This window comes from Lepus europaeus, chromosome 13 (assembly GCF_033115175.1).
Source record: "Lepus europaeus isolate LE1 chromosome 13, mLepTim1.pri, whole genome shotgun sequence".
Lineage (NCBI taxonomy): Eukaryota > Metazoa > Chordata > Mammalia > Lagomorpha > Leporidae > Lepus > Lepus europaeus.
Window position 1 is genome coordinate 46,101,011 of NC_084839.1, and position 12,750 is coordinate 46,113,760.

The 12,750-nt window shown below is 37.4% G+C and overlaps 1 protein-coding gene across 4 annotated transcripts in view; it reads right to left on the reverse strand.

The window, feature by feature from the left end:
* Positions 1 to 12,750, reverse strand: part of NRXN1 (neurexin 1) — a 1,232,227-nt gene that overhangs the window by 17,449 nt on the left and 1,202,028 nt on the right. The window lies entirely within an intron of this gene.

A 12,750-nucleotide genomic window follows, 5' to 3' on the forward strand; every position in this document is an offset into this window, starting at 1 on the left:
GAAAAGCAATGCACAATGGCAAAAAGAATATTGGACTAGGCATTAATTAGTGAACTACACTGCCCCTAACCTCCTGAGTTGGCACTTGGCAATTCATTACTTTCTGCTGTAGCTTACTCATCAGAAACTATGATGGTGACACCAAAATAACGACCAACCACGGTCACTTCAAAGATCATATCAGATAGGGCAATAAATATTGAAAGTTCTCAAGAAAGAAAAAGTGCTTTGAGTGAAAAGGTGACAGTCTGAATTTCATCCCTATGTGTTCCCCCACAAAACCAAAGTATATCAGCGCCTGTCCCAACAATTACACAGTTCTGCAATGTAGACTGTACAACACGGCTCAGTCTGCTGTGTCAGTGACCACCAAGGACATCAGACCAATGGGAGTAGTTGTATTTAAAGACTTCCCTTCTGTGAATGGAGGTTCTGTGAATTCAGGCAGCAAAAATGGCTATTTACCTTAGGGCATATGTGATGTGGTTTCAGGTCCTTAATTGTGTAGCTCCACCTGTAGCTCCTTTCTGGTTGTTTATTATTATTATTATTATTATTGTGAATGATTCTAAATTTAATGGATTAGTGCTTTCTGTCTCATATGTTTAGAATGAATGAAATTTTTCCATAATTTCATCATGCTGATTTATATTTTTATGTGTCAAAGAATCCACTATCTAAGATCCTTCCTCCATAATAGCAGACAGCAAGGCTTATCATCTTGGAAATGGTAACTCTTTTGATTAAATTTTAGAGTTTCTTTCTAAAATTGTTGTTACTTCTTCTCCTTCTTTCCTTCCCTAGTCTGGAGCTCCTCTGTGAAGCAGAGTTCTGCTACAGAGTTGGGTGCTGGGTCCTAGGTGTACCATTCCTCAAACAGGTGTCTACTGAGCACTGATCACAGCACAAGTCATTCTGTGTAATGGGGCAGTGTGCAGTTTTCCTAGATCTATTCACTTTGGGTGATTACTTTTATATCCCTGTCATGAAGCTGTTGTTGTCTCAATTTACTTTTGTGTAAAAAGATCATATTCTCTTTGCTGGAAGTGCAGTGACTATTTTCAGCTTTTTCTCTGAGTCCATTGGAAGGAATATCAAGCCTGGAATTAGGAAGTATAGAAGACCAGACATCTACCATGGGAGAAGGGCTAGTGTGGATGGGCATGCCTAGTAAGACAGTAGCCTTCCCAGAATACTCTGGAGTGTCTTAGGAGGAAGAGCAAAAGGATTAAAAGTACAATCAAGGCAGTTAATTATTCTTTTTCTGGAAAGCTCAGTGGGGCAGAGGGCTAATTTTTTCCCTCCAAAATAAGAATACTAGATGACATGTGTCCTTCTCCCACTACAGCAACCTAAATATATTCAGCAGAAGCACCAATCTTCCATTATTGGCTTCATAGTGGTTACTGGGAAATAGCTCAGAAAACTTCCTACATGTTTAAGTGCCAATTACTAATATTTCCCCTTCTTGACCGTGCATACAGATTTATTTCCCTTTGTGATATGGTTTATTCCTTGGTTAATTTTCTAGTACTATTCATAAAAGCTAAATTATATTATCCAAGTGTTTATACAGTAGACTATGTTGAATGCTAGCACTATATTAAAGTTTAATTTTTACCAATACAACATCACGAGTATTTAACATCATTCATGTAATTTGTACATGCAAAAAATTGAGATGAGAGAGGCTCAGTAATTTGCTTCTGATGATAGAGTGGATGACAGAGTTGTGACTTGAACTCAGATGTGATCGTTCAAGTTTACTCAATTACACAAAAGATTATAGTATGTGCTCATGGATGTAGCAACAGTAGTCCTTCTGTTTCTCCTGATTTTGTTTGTTTAAATGTATGTGATGGCCACTGGCTCTACTGCCATCTTTAATCAATCATTCTTTAATAAACAGCCTTTTCTTTTGTATTTTATTATCAATGCCCGGCTTCTTTTAACACTCTATAAATGGGAAGGAGCTATTAACGACAAATGAGCTAATCAACATGCCAGTGTTAAAATGAGATTGTAGGCTAAAGCCAAATGTAGCATTCACTGCTCTTGCTCCTTGGAGCACATGGGCCAACAATGAAAGCATATTTGCTGTCCAGGATGGAAACAGGCCCAGCAGAGTAGAAGTAAGAATATGTTGGCTTACCTCTGATATCATCTGAAGAAATGCAATTAAGTAAGATACCAAGAAAACTCTACAAGGAACCCATGTCATTATCAAAAGAGGTATTTGACACAAATTATAAGAGAACATGACTTTATTCTTCCCAGACTTCATGTTTTCATAAGAGACAGACTGAGCCTATATTTTTCTAAGCCTATACTATATTTCTCCCTTCAAGGTTGGTGAATATTTTACAGGATATAAATATATCTCATTGTCTCTTTCCAAAGCACAACAGGACATGTGTCACATTTTAGAAAGGCTTTTATGGTATTTTAGCACTTTGTAATAAAAGACTTGTGATGTGAAACCGATTGTAAATGCCTTAAGGCTGGATACATGTAGGCTGCCTTAAAACTTATTCTGAGTCATTACTGAACAGATTTTTCTTTTACTTGTTGTAGGAGGATTCTGTATTAGCAGCCATCTATTTTTAACCGACTTTCAAGTAAATGCATAATCTAACTCACTAAAACGCACATGCTAAGCAGTCAGTCATATATTAGTGAAGACACTTTAATAGTACCTATTCTCTTTAACAACAAAATCAACTGTGTTCATTTTTCACTGGGATCAAATCTGCATGCCTTGTGAGGGATCTCATACAAGACATAATTATGCATTCAAAATCAATACTACTAGCAGTAGGCCCTCCACCTATCCTTGGATTTATCATAATTATCTGTCAAACCCTTTGTATGTGCCACTCTGCTAAGCACTCGGTATGCACCCTCCTTTTGCAATGTCATAACATATTCTCATAATCTATTTTACAGACTAGGAAACTGAACATCAAAAATATTAAGCAATTTTCTCAATACCAGCAATGGGCTGCATCTCAAAATGGTTGTATCTTATTCCAAAGTCCTGGCCATCACTACTACTCATTTCCTTTTGCATATCAAAATTCTTACAAAATGTTGTAGAAGTTTCCTAAAATATGGGAAGGATCCATCTCATTATATTGTGAATCCAAAGGTCACAAATGGGTCAAAATAGTTCAGGTTAATTAAAATTTACTCTACTCTGAACAAAACAAAAGCACCTCTTGTTTACTAATTTGTTTCCTGCTCATCTCTTGCTATGAATTAATTTTAGTGCATGAAAACTGGTTGCTGGGAAAGTTGACTTCAAACGACCAAGCTACAGATATCTTACTCCCTCCCCTTAAAGCCTGTGCTCTGAACTGCTTTGGAATAACGTAATTCCAAATTCTTTTCCTGTCCCTTGGAAATGTAAAGATTTTAAAAATCTCTTGCCAGTTTTATAATCCAGCACTGTTTTAATCAAAGGCCTAGAAACTGTAACATGACTTTCAAGGAATAGAGCCACTGTCTCCCACTTTGAGAGGGAAGGGAAGGAGTCTAACGTCGGTGGGCTTCTGCTTCAAGTCACAGAAGTACCTAAGGTCATGAGGCAATGAGATTATGCAAAAGAGAACATTTTTCCTTTCCGGGAATCTAATTTGCAACACAACTGCCCACAAATACTCCCATCCCAGTTCTTAGCAATTCACCAGCAATTTTTGTTCAACAGCCAGTTAGCAAAACTGAGGATGAATTCTGATCTCCTTTTCCTATTACAGTAATATCAAAAAAATCTTCCTAGACTGTTTAACTTCATTTCATGTAATTTTTATTGACATCATTGTCCTTGGAAAAGCAGGGGAAAACTAAGAAGGATATCTGATGTTTGTCTTCTGTTTGAACCGCACTAGTATAATATTTATTTTTTATTCCAACACTCTAGAAGATTAAATTGTTACAGATGAAAGAAACTCCTGTGCCAACATGTTGCACCCTGAAAGCCAACTTGTGCATTAGTGGCCAGACTCTAGCTGCCCGATGCTGCACCCTACTGATTAGTGGGGCCCTCGGCCTGACTCTTTCCACCTGGTACTTAGGAGATGCTCTAGACTTTCCCCTAAGTGGGACACTCATTACAGCTGTTTTTCTGGCTGCAGCTTAAAATCCTCCATTTTAACAGCATTGTGTTGGCTATTAGGGGCTAATTAAACTCACTTTTGAATAATGACATAATAGCCCAAATTTAAAAGTAGAGTAAATTATCATCTAAACAGTCTCTAAAAATATGATCAAATAAGTTATATATTCCTTGAAATGATTGTGAGTACTTATTTAATGAAAAGGTGCAGCTTGTTCAATATACATATCTTTATTCCTAATGTGATTAATGCGATCAATTTAATAGAAATCCTTTGGTATTTTCTCAAATAGCACACAGGAAAAAAAAAACACTCAAAACTGCATGGTAATTGCAACAAATTTACCCTAATGAATAGTAATTCATGTAAAGGACCTTTTGCCATCAAATCTAAATTTCTGCCTAAGGATTATTTAAATGAACATCTTAAAAATGAACCCTATAGTTATGAGGTGCCCAAATTTTAGAGGAACGACTTTCTACATTCTAGGACACTAAAGACTCACATTTACTAAAGAGCTCACTAACACCTCGTATTTCACTAAGGAAATTAATCTTTTTGAACCTCATTATTTCTGAAAATATTCCATAGTGTTGTAAAACCATGAAATAGGATGTTTGTAAAGGACTAAGAATAATGATGAGCACAGGATAAATCTTCACTAAATACTAGTTATTATTGTTATCTAAAAATGTTCATGTAATCTGAACCCTGACCAATATGATTCAACTGATTGGGAATCAAGAGTCGACCTTTGAGTTGCTGTAAAGATCACCTCATTTCCATTGGTTCCAGCAGTGTTTCAGAGATGTCATAAAAAGCGGGTGATCCTTTTTTTCTATTTTTTTCTTTTATTTATGTATTTTAAGGTGAAAAAAATGTAAAGCATTTCATAATAAAAAATTTAGGAGCAGAATAATATTTCCCACTCTACCCATTTCCTTACTTTATCATTCTTCCTTTTAATTTTTATAATGACATACTTTGTTTATTTTATACATATAATATTCACCCTACACTAAGTCAAGATTTCAAAAAATACTAAGGAGATAAAGAAGGAGGAAGAAGTGGATGAGGAGGAGGAGGAGGAGGAAAAGAAGGAGAAAAAAAAAAGGAGAGAAAAGGGTTGGTGTGCAGGGATGGCTCAACGTATGAAAATCAATAAATTTAATACCTCGCATTAAGAAAGTGAATAAAAATACTACATGATTTTCTCAATAGATGAAGAGAAAGCATTTGATAAAATACAACATTTTTCATGATAAAAAATGTAAGCAAATTGGGAATAGAAGAAACACTACTCAACACAATCAAGGCAAAGTAAGACAAACTTAAAACCAGCATCACATTGAATGAGGAAAAGTTGGAAGCATTCCCACTGAGATCCAGAAAAGATAAGGAATCCTAATTTCACCATTTCCATTCAATATAGTCCTGTAAATTTTAGCCAGAGCCATTAGGCAAGAAAAAGAAATCAAAGGGATACAAATTGTAAAGGAAGAAGTTAAACTATCCCTGATCACAGATGACATGATTCTATATACAAGAAAACCAAAAGGCTCCACTAAGAGACAATTTGAACTCATAAAAGAGTTTGATAAATTTGCAGGATATAAAATTAACGCACAAAAATCAACAGCCTTTGTATATACAGACATAGTCAGATATATACAGAGAAAGAACTTGGAAGATTAATCCCATTCACAATAGCTATAAAAATTTAAATACCTTTGAATACATTTAACCAAGGAGGTGAAAATATGATGAAAACTACAAAACATCAAAGAAAGAAGTAGGAACAGACACACAACAATGCAAAAATCTTCAATATTCATGGATTGAAGACTTAATAACATCAAATGTCCATACTTCCAAATGCAATTTAATGATTCAATGCAATCCCAATCAAAATACCAATGATATGCTTCTCAGATCTAGAAAAAAATACCAAAGTTCATAGAGAAACACAAGAGATCCTGAACAGCTAAAATAATGTTACACACACAAAAAAAAAACTGGAGGCATCACAATATCAAATTTCAAGACATTCTACAGGGCAATTATAATCAAAACAGCCTGGTACTTGCACAAAAATAGACATGTAGACCAATGGAACAGAATAGAAATTCCAGAAATCAATCCATATATCTTTAGCTAACTAATCTTTGACAAATTAGCTAAAATCAATTGCTGGAGAAAGGACAAGTCTCTTTTTAATGAAAAGTTCTGGAAAATTGGATCTCCATGTGCAGGAGTATCAAACAAGATCCCTACTTTACACCTTATATAAAAATCAACTCAAAATGGATCAAGGATCTCAATCCATGACCTGATACCATCAAATTAGTAGACGATAAATTGGGGAAAGTCTGCAAGATATTGGCATAGGCAATGATTTCTTGGAGAAGTCCCCAGAAGTACAGGCAATCAAAGCTAAAATAGTCAAATGAGAGCACATCAAGCTAAGAAGCTTCTGTGTTATAAAGCAAACACGCAATAAAGTGAAGAGGCAACTGACAGAATGGGAGAAAATATCTGTTAACTATGCAACTGATAAAGAAATAATATCCAGAATCTATAAAGAGCTCAAGAAACTTAATAGGATGTGAGGGCAATCTGGCTGTGACATCTGTCACCGCACTGATCAACAGGGTTGATTCGGCTGATCTGGCTGGCTAGGCAGGTGTCCCCTTCCTCCCTCATCACTCCATGGGCATCCCTCCCGAAGCTGCGTGCTCAGTCGAAGAGGACGACCTTCCCCACTAGAGGAGGACCAGTCTTCGCTCAAGGGTATACGAGTAGCTATGCTCCCCTGCTAGAACCTCCAAACAAGCTCTCAAGAAACTTAACAAAACAACCAAGTTAAGAAATGGGCAAATGACTTGAACAGACATTTTGTCATGAGAGGAAATTCAAAACACCAACAGTTACCTGAAAAAATGCTCAGAATCATTAGCCATTGTGGAAATGCAACTCAAAAAATCAATGAAGTTTAACCTCTCCCCATGTAGAAAGTCTCATAGAAAAATCAACAAATGCTAAGTACTGGCAAAGATGTAGGGGAAAAGGTTCCTAATCCACTGTTGGTAGGAAAGTAAACTAGTACAGCCATTAGAACTACTTTATAACCCAGCCATCCTACTCCTGGAATTAATCCAAATTAAATAAAATCAGCATATGAAATAGTTATTTGTACCCCCACGTTTACTACAGCTCAATTCACAATAACTAAGATATTGAATCAACCCAGATGTCCATCAACCAATGACTGGATACAGAAAATGTTGTATATATACACTATGGAATACTACTCAGCCATAAAAGAGAATAAAATCCTGTCTTTCTCAAAAAAATGGATGCAACTGGAAACCATTATACTTGGTGAAATAAGCCAGTCCCCAAAAGACAAATATTATGTTTTCCTGATCTGTGGTAACTAACAGAGTAAAAGAAAAATGTAATTTATATGAGCAAAATTGACATTTTGAGATTTGATGATTGAATACAAGCCTTGTTTCTACTGATCCTTTTCTTCTCCTGTGACTAAACAGATAATTTACTATTCAATGGACCTTTTATTTCCCTAGACAAGGGTTTCAGGGATTTGGCAGTGGCTTAATATTCTAATAGCTACCCAACCCACCTCCAACATGCATGCACACACACTCACAGAGCACTGACGTATTATTCATAGTATTGTAATTTACATGGTATTGTTAGCTCTTCCTAAAAAGGGCTTAGGAAATAGGAAACTGTGTCTGTTCTCTTAATAACAAATGACAAATTGGAATTATTCATTAGGAAGCTCTTACATCAAAGACGGCAATAATCTTCATTTATGATTGCAGATATCAACATAAAAATTATCTGTTTCAAACTTCTTCAAGAGTTTTTTCAAAGAGTTCTATTTAGAAGACAGCTCCCAAACTAGGATGTCCTAAGATGATTAAAGGCCATGTTGGAATTTATATGGTTTTTGCAGTGTTGCTATTTTGTCAATTTACAAAGTGAACCTTAACTCTAAGATTACCAAATAAATATGTTTTACCAAAAGTTGTGTTCATGTGAATAAAGTAAGCTTTGGAAATTTTTGTAAATTTTTATGATATAAAGAATTAGAGTATTAAACACTCATATAACACTTAGTATGGGCAAAGCATTATTCTATTAAATGCTTTACGTATGTTAACTCATTTATTCCAACAACCATATCTTTTGGCTGATGGAAAAGCACAGAAGGTACAAATATTCTTTGAGAAACTGTGATGAAAAGGTCATCCATCTGTCATGTGTCTAGGTAGTTTAAATCAATCATTTAGGACAAGAGTGGTCTGTGACCTAGTTATCAATGGTTGCTTCAGATCTTTACCTATTGGCTAAGAGTCAGGGCTCAATTAGCCTTCCACAATTGCATGTATACACTTTTATATTCTAAAAAAACTAACTTATATCCATGTGAAGTTAGAATCCAATGCCATTTGTATAGCACAGAATGGTGGGAATCAAGTATAATTGTGTTCCATGTGTTCCCACTCAGGGGCCTGTCCCTGATCCAGCCTCAACATGTACAGTTCTCATCAGGAGGTCTGAGTGGTGTCATCAGTTCCCCACCAATTTCCAGCCAGGAAAAGTAACATCATTATGTAAACAGGGAAAAAAATAGCTTGAATATTTTTTATATAACTAAATTGAGAAAAAGGAAAGCTCCCATTTGTATTCTACATTTAGAAGGGCATTGCAAAATAAGTGCCTTAAATACATGATTTTTAATTATTGCAACAACCCTGATAAACAGGTGATATTTTAGTGTGAAAAGTAAATAACCTGATCATCAGAAAAAGAAACTAAGCTAGACAGCATATGGGGCAGAATGAAGGATATCTGTCAGAATTTAACTCAAAGTATAAGCTTTCCATTTTTCATCTTACAACTTAGCACAGCAGTGGATGTGGAGTAAAATTCAATAAAACCTGGTCAGTGGTGAAACTTTCAACCCTGCAGAGGTACAACTTTCCTCTTCATTGGGAGTTTTGAATGGAGCTACACATTAATTCAAATTTATCAAACACCTGATTAAAAAGTATAATTTACTACTCCTTAAAAAGAAGCTAAATTTTCCCTCTTGTTTCCCATTAACAACCTTAAGAAGACTTCTAAATCATGAGCATGCTGATTTCCAAAGAAAAAGCCATTTTTAAGGTGGGGCAAGGTCAGAGTGATTTAAAAAAAAAAACTTTTATGTAAATATGCAGGAAGAGTGAAGTATCAGGAAAATCTGGGCAACTCACCTATAGAAATACTCATGCATCTCTTTACAAAGATCTCCTTTCACTTGGTTAAGGAGTAGCAAGTATGCACAGCAGATATATCCATTTCTGCATTCACCTCAATGTCACTTTTCTATAAAGTCAGTTTCCCCAGATAAGAATAACTGATATTCAGAATGATTTTTTATAAAGATCTAACAGTATCCACAGTCTAATGATATCAGGAAAATAATTATTGTCTATATTACTTTATATTTGTATTCAAAATGAATAGCAAGTTGAAAAAAAGAGGTTTAATCAAACCAGTACATTAAAGGAACGAAGATCGGCATGGAAAAACCTATCATGAAAACAGTGTTAAGATGTAAACAGGATGAAAACTAAATCTCTAGTCCTTAAAAAAAGTTGAAAAGTAGAACAAAAATATCTTATGAACTAACATTTTTTTGGAAGCTGTCACACAAAGAACCAATCCCACCAAAAAAGGCAGTTCCACATGGAGCTTTAAGGAAGGGCATAGAAAAGGGAATCACACGGAGTTAGATAGAAAATAACACTACATAAAGAGATTTGACCTAGAAAATGTAGTATAATGCAATGTAAAAAAGGAAACTATTCATGACATAAACCAGTTATGACCAGGAGAGGCAAGCTCAAAAAACAAGCTTACAGCAAAAGACCACATGTATGCAACAGAATTTGAAGTGGATGTTTTAATGGGAATCATGAATTGAAAATTGAGAGAGGAAGGAAACATTGAAGAGGAGGATAAGAAATTAAACCAGGCTTGGTAGAAGACTGCTAAAGGGTTTGTAAGAAGAGATTCAGTAGTTGCTGTACTTGTACTTTGGGCAAGAGATTGGTGCAGAGAACAGAAGTAATCTTTTATAGAGCACTTCCACCCAAGGAACAAGACAAACAGGATTCCTGCTTCATAGAGTTACCTTCCACGGGGAACACAGGCTCTGCATTAATGAACTCATAAATGATAAGAAACACAATTCTTTCAGATATAAGGGGAGTAAAGAAAACAGAGGGGGCAGCACTGGGTTGTAGTAGGTAAAGCCACCGCCTGCGGCACTAGCAGCCCACAGAGGGGTCAGTTCAAGTCCTGGGTACTCTACTTCTAATCCAGGCCCCTTCTAATGCACCTAGAAAAATCAGTGAAAGATGGCCCAAGTCCTTGGGCCCCTGAACCCATGTGGGTGACCCACAAGAAGCTCCAGGCTCCTGGCTTTCATCTGGCCCAGCTCTGGTCATTGTAGCCAACTGGGAAGTGAATCAGCCGATGGAAGGTCTTTCTTTCTGTCTCTATCTCTCTCTATATATAACTCTCTCAAATAAATAAAATAAATCTTTAAAAAATTGCTAAAAAGGGCCAGCACTGTGGCATAGAGAGTAAAGCTGTCACCTGGATGCTGGCATCCCATATGGGTGCCAGTTGGTGTTCTGGCATCTACATTTCTGATCCAGCTCCCTGCTAATGGCCTTAGAAAGCAGTGGATGATGGCCTGAGAACCTGGGCACCTGCCATCCAGATGAGAGACCTGTAAGAAGCTCCTGGCTCCTGGCTTTGGGGTGGCCCAGCACTGCCATTGCAGCCATCTGAGGAGTAAACCAGTATGGAAGATCTCTCTTTTTCTCTGTCTCCTCATCTCTCTCTGTAAGCAAGATTTTCCAAAAAATAAATAAATAAATAAATAAATGTTTTTTTTAAAATACTGCCAAAATCAGGGCTGGCGCTGTGGCTCACTGGACTAATCCTATGCCTGTGGCACCGGCACACCAGGTTCTAGTCCTGGTCGGGGCACCGGATTCTATCCCAGTTGCTCCTCTTCCAGTCCAGCTCTCTGCTGTGGCCTGGGAAGGCAGTAGAGGACGGCCCAAGTTCTTGGGCTCCTGCCCTCACATGGGAGACCAGGAAGAAGCACCTGACTCCTGGCTTCAAATCAGCACAGCGTGCTGGCCATAACTGCCATTTGTGGGGTGAATCAATGTAAGGAAGACATTTTTCTCTTTCTCTCTCTCCCTCTCTAACTCTGTCAAATAAAAAAAAATTAAAAACAAAAATACTGCCAAAATTAATTACCCTCAAGAAAATACTAACTGGGGGGCCGGTGCTGTGGTGCAGTAGGTTAATCCTCTGCCTGCAGTGCTGGCATCCCATATGGATGCTGGTTCTAGTCCCGGCTGTTCCACTTCCCATCCAGCTCTCTGCTATGGCCTGGAAAAGCAGTGGAGGATGGCACAAGTCCTTGGGCCCCTGTACCCGCATGCGAGACCTGAAAGAAGCTCCTAGTTCCTGGCTTCTGGCTTTGGGATGGCGCCGCTCTGGCTATTGTGGCAATTTGGGGAGTGAGCCAGTGGATGGAAGACCTTCCTCTCTGTCTCTCCTTCTCACTGTCTGTAACTCTACCACTAAAACAAACAAAGAAACAAACAAACAAACAAAAAAACACCACTAATTGTAAAAACAAAATCAACTACAAACCCCCCTTTGCCTATCCCCTACATGCACCAGACTTTGTTATATGAACAGTACTTGCAGGAAGATATAAGAAATTAGATAAAACAGAATATCTTGGTGTGAGAGATTAACACAACAAAAGCTGGATATGTGAGCATAAAGGAAATGCAAAAAGACAATCTGAGGGTGGAAGAATGCAACGAGATGGGAGTGACATACTATAATGACAAAAATGCAGTTACTTTTTTTTGGAAACATGAAGAAACACAAAGTGAGAATATCAACAAAACAAAGGCAGGATCTTGGCCAAAGGCCCAGGCTGGTGTCATGAAGTGACAATACCTGTCTGGACATCCAGCAGAGAATACCTATAGCAATCAATGAACTAGGGGAATTGGCCTGGTGATCAGCAGACACCCTAGGCATTGTGTATGGCAGATGATTCTGGGGGCTGGGAGCCTTGAATGGTGGCATGGAGACCCGGGAGAGAGGATGGGAACATGAACAGCCTTGGTTCCCAAAACTGTTCTGCTGAGATAACTGTAGAGTCTCTGCTCCTCTCTGGCAGCTGCCCTATCAGTGCTGAGAGGTAGGAGCTCCCATCAATCAGAGGAGTGATGTTCAAGAAGAGAGGCAGAGTATCCATCCTGAAATGTTCCATACCCAGATAACAGAATGACAAGGTTTATTTCAAAGTGTTATTCTTCACAAGAATGAAAACTAGTTATTGTGATGCGAGTTCTCCTGGGGTTCGTGGTGACACTGTGAGAGTCCGTGGACTAGTTGACAGTGTTAGTCTGCATCTACTTCACTAGTTTTGCTAACATAAACAAGAAAATTTCTGAATTTTAAGAAATACCATTGTATAAAGAAAACTAATGGAAATGCTCTTTGGTCTTAT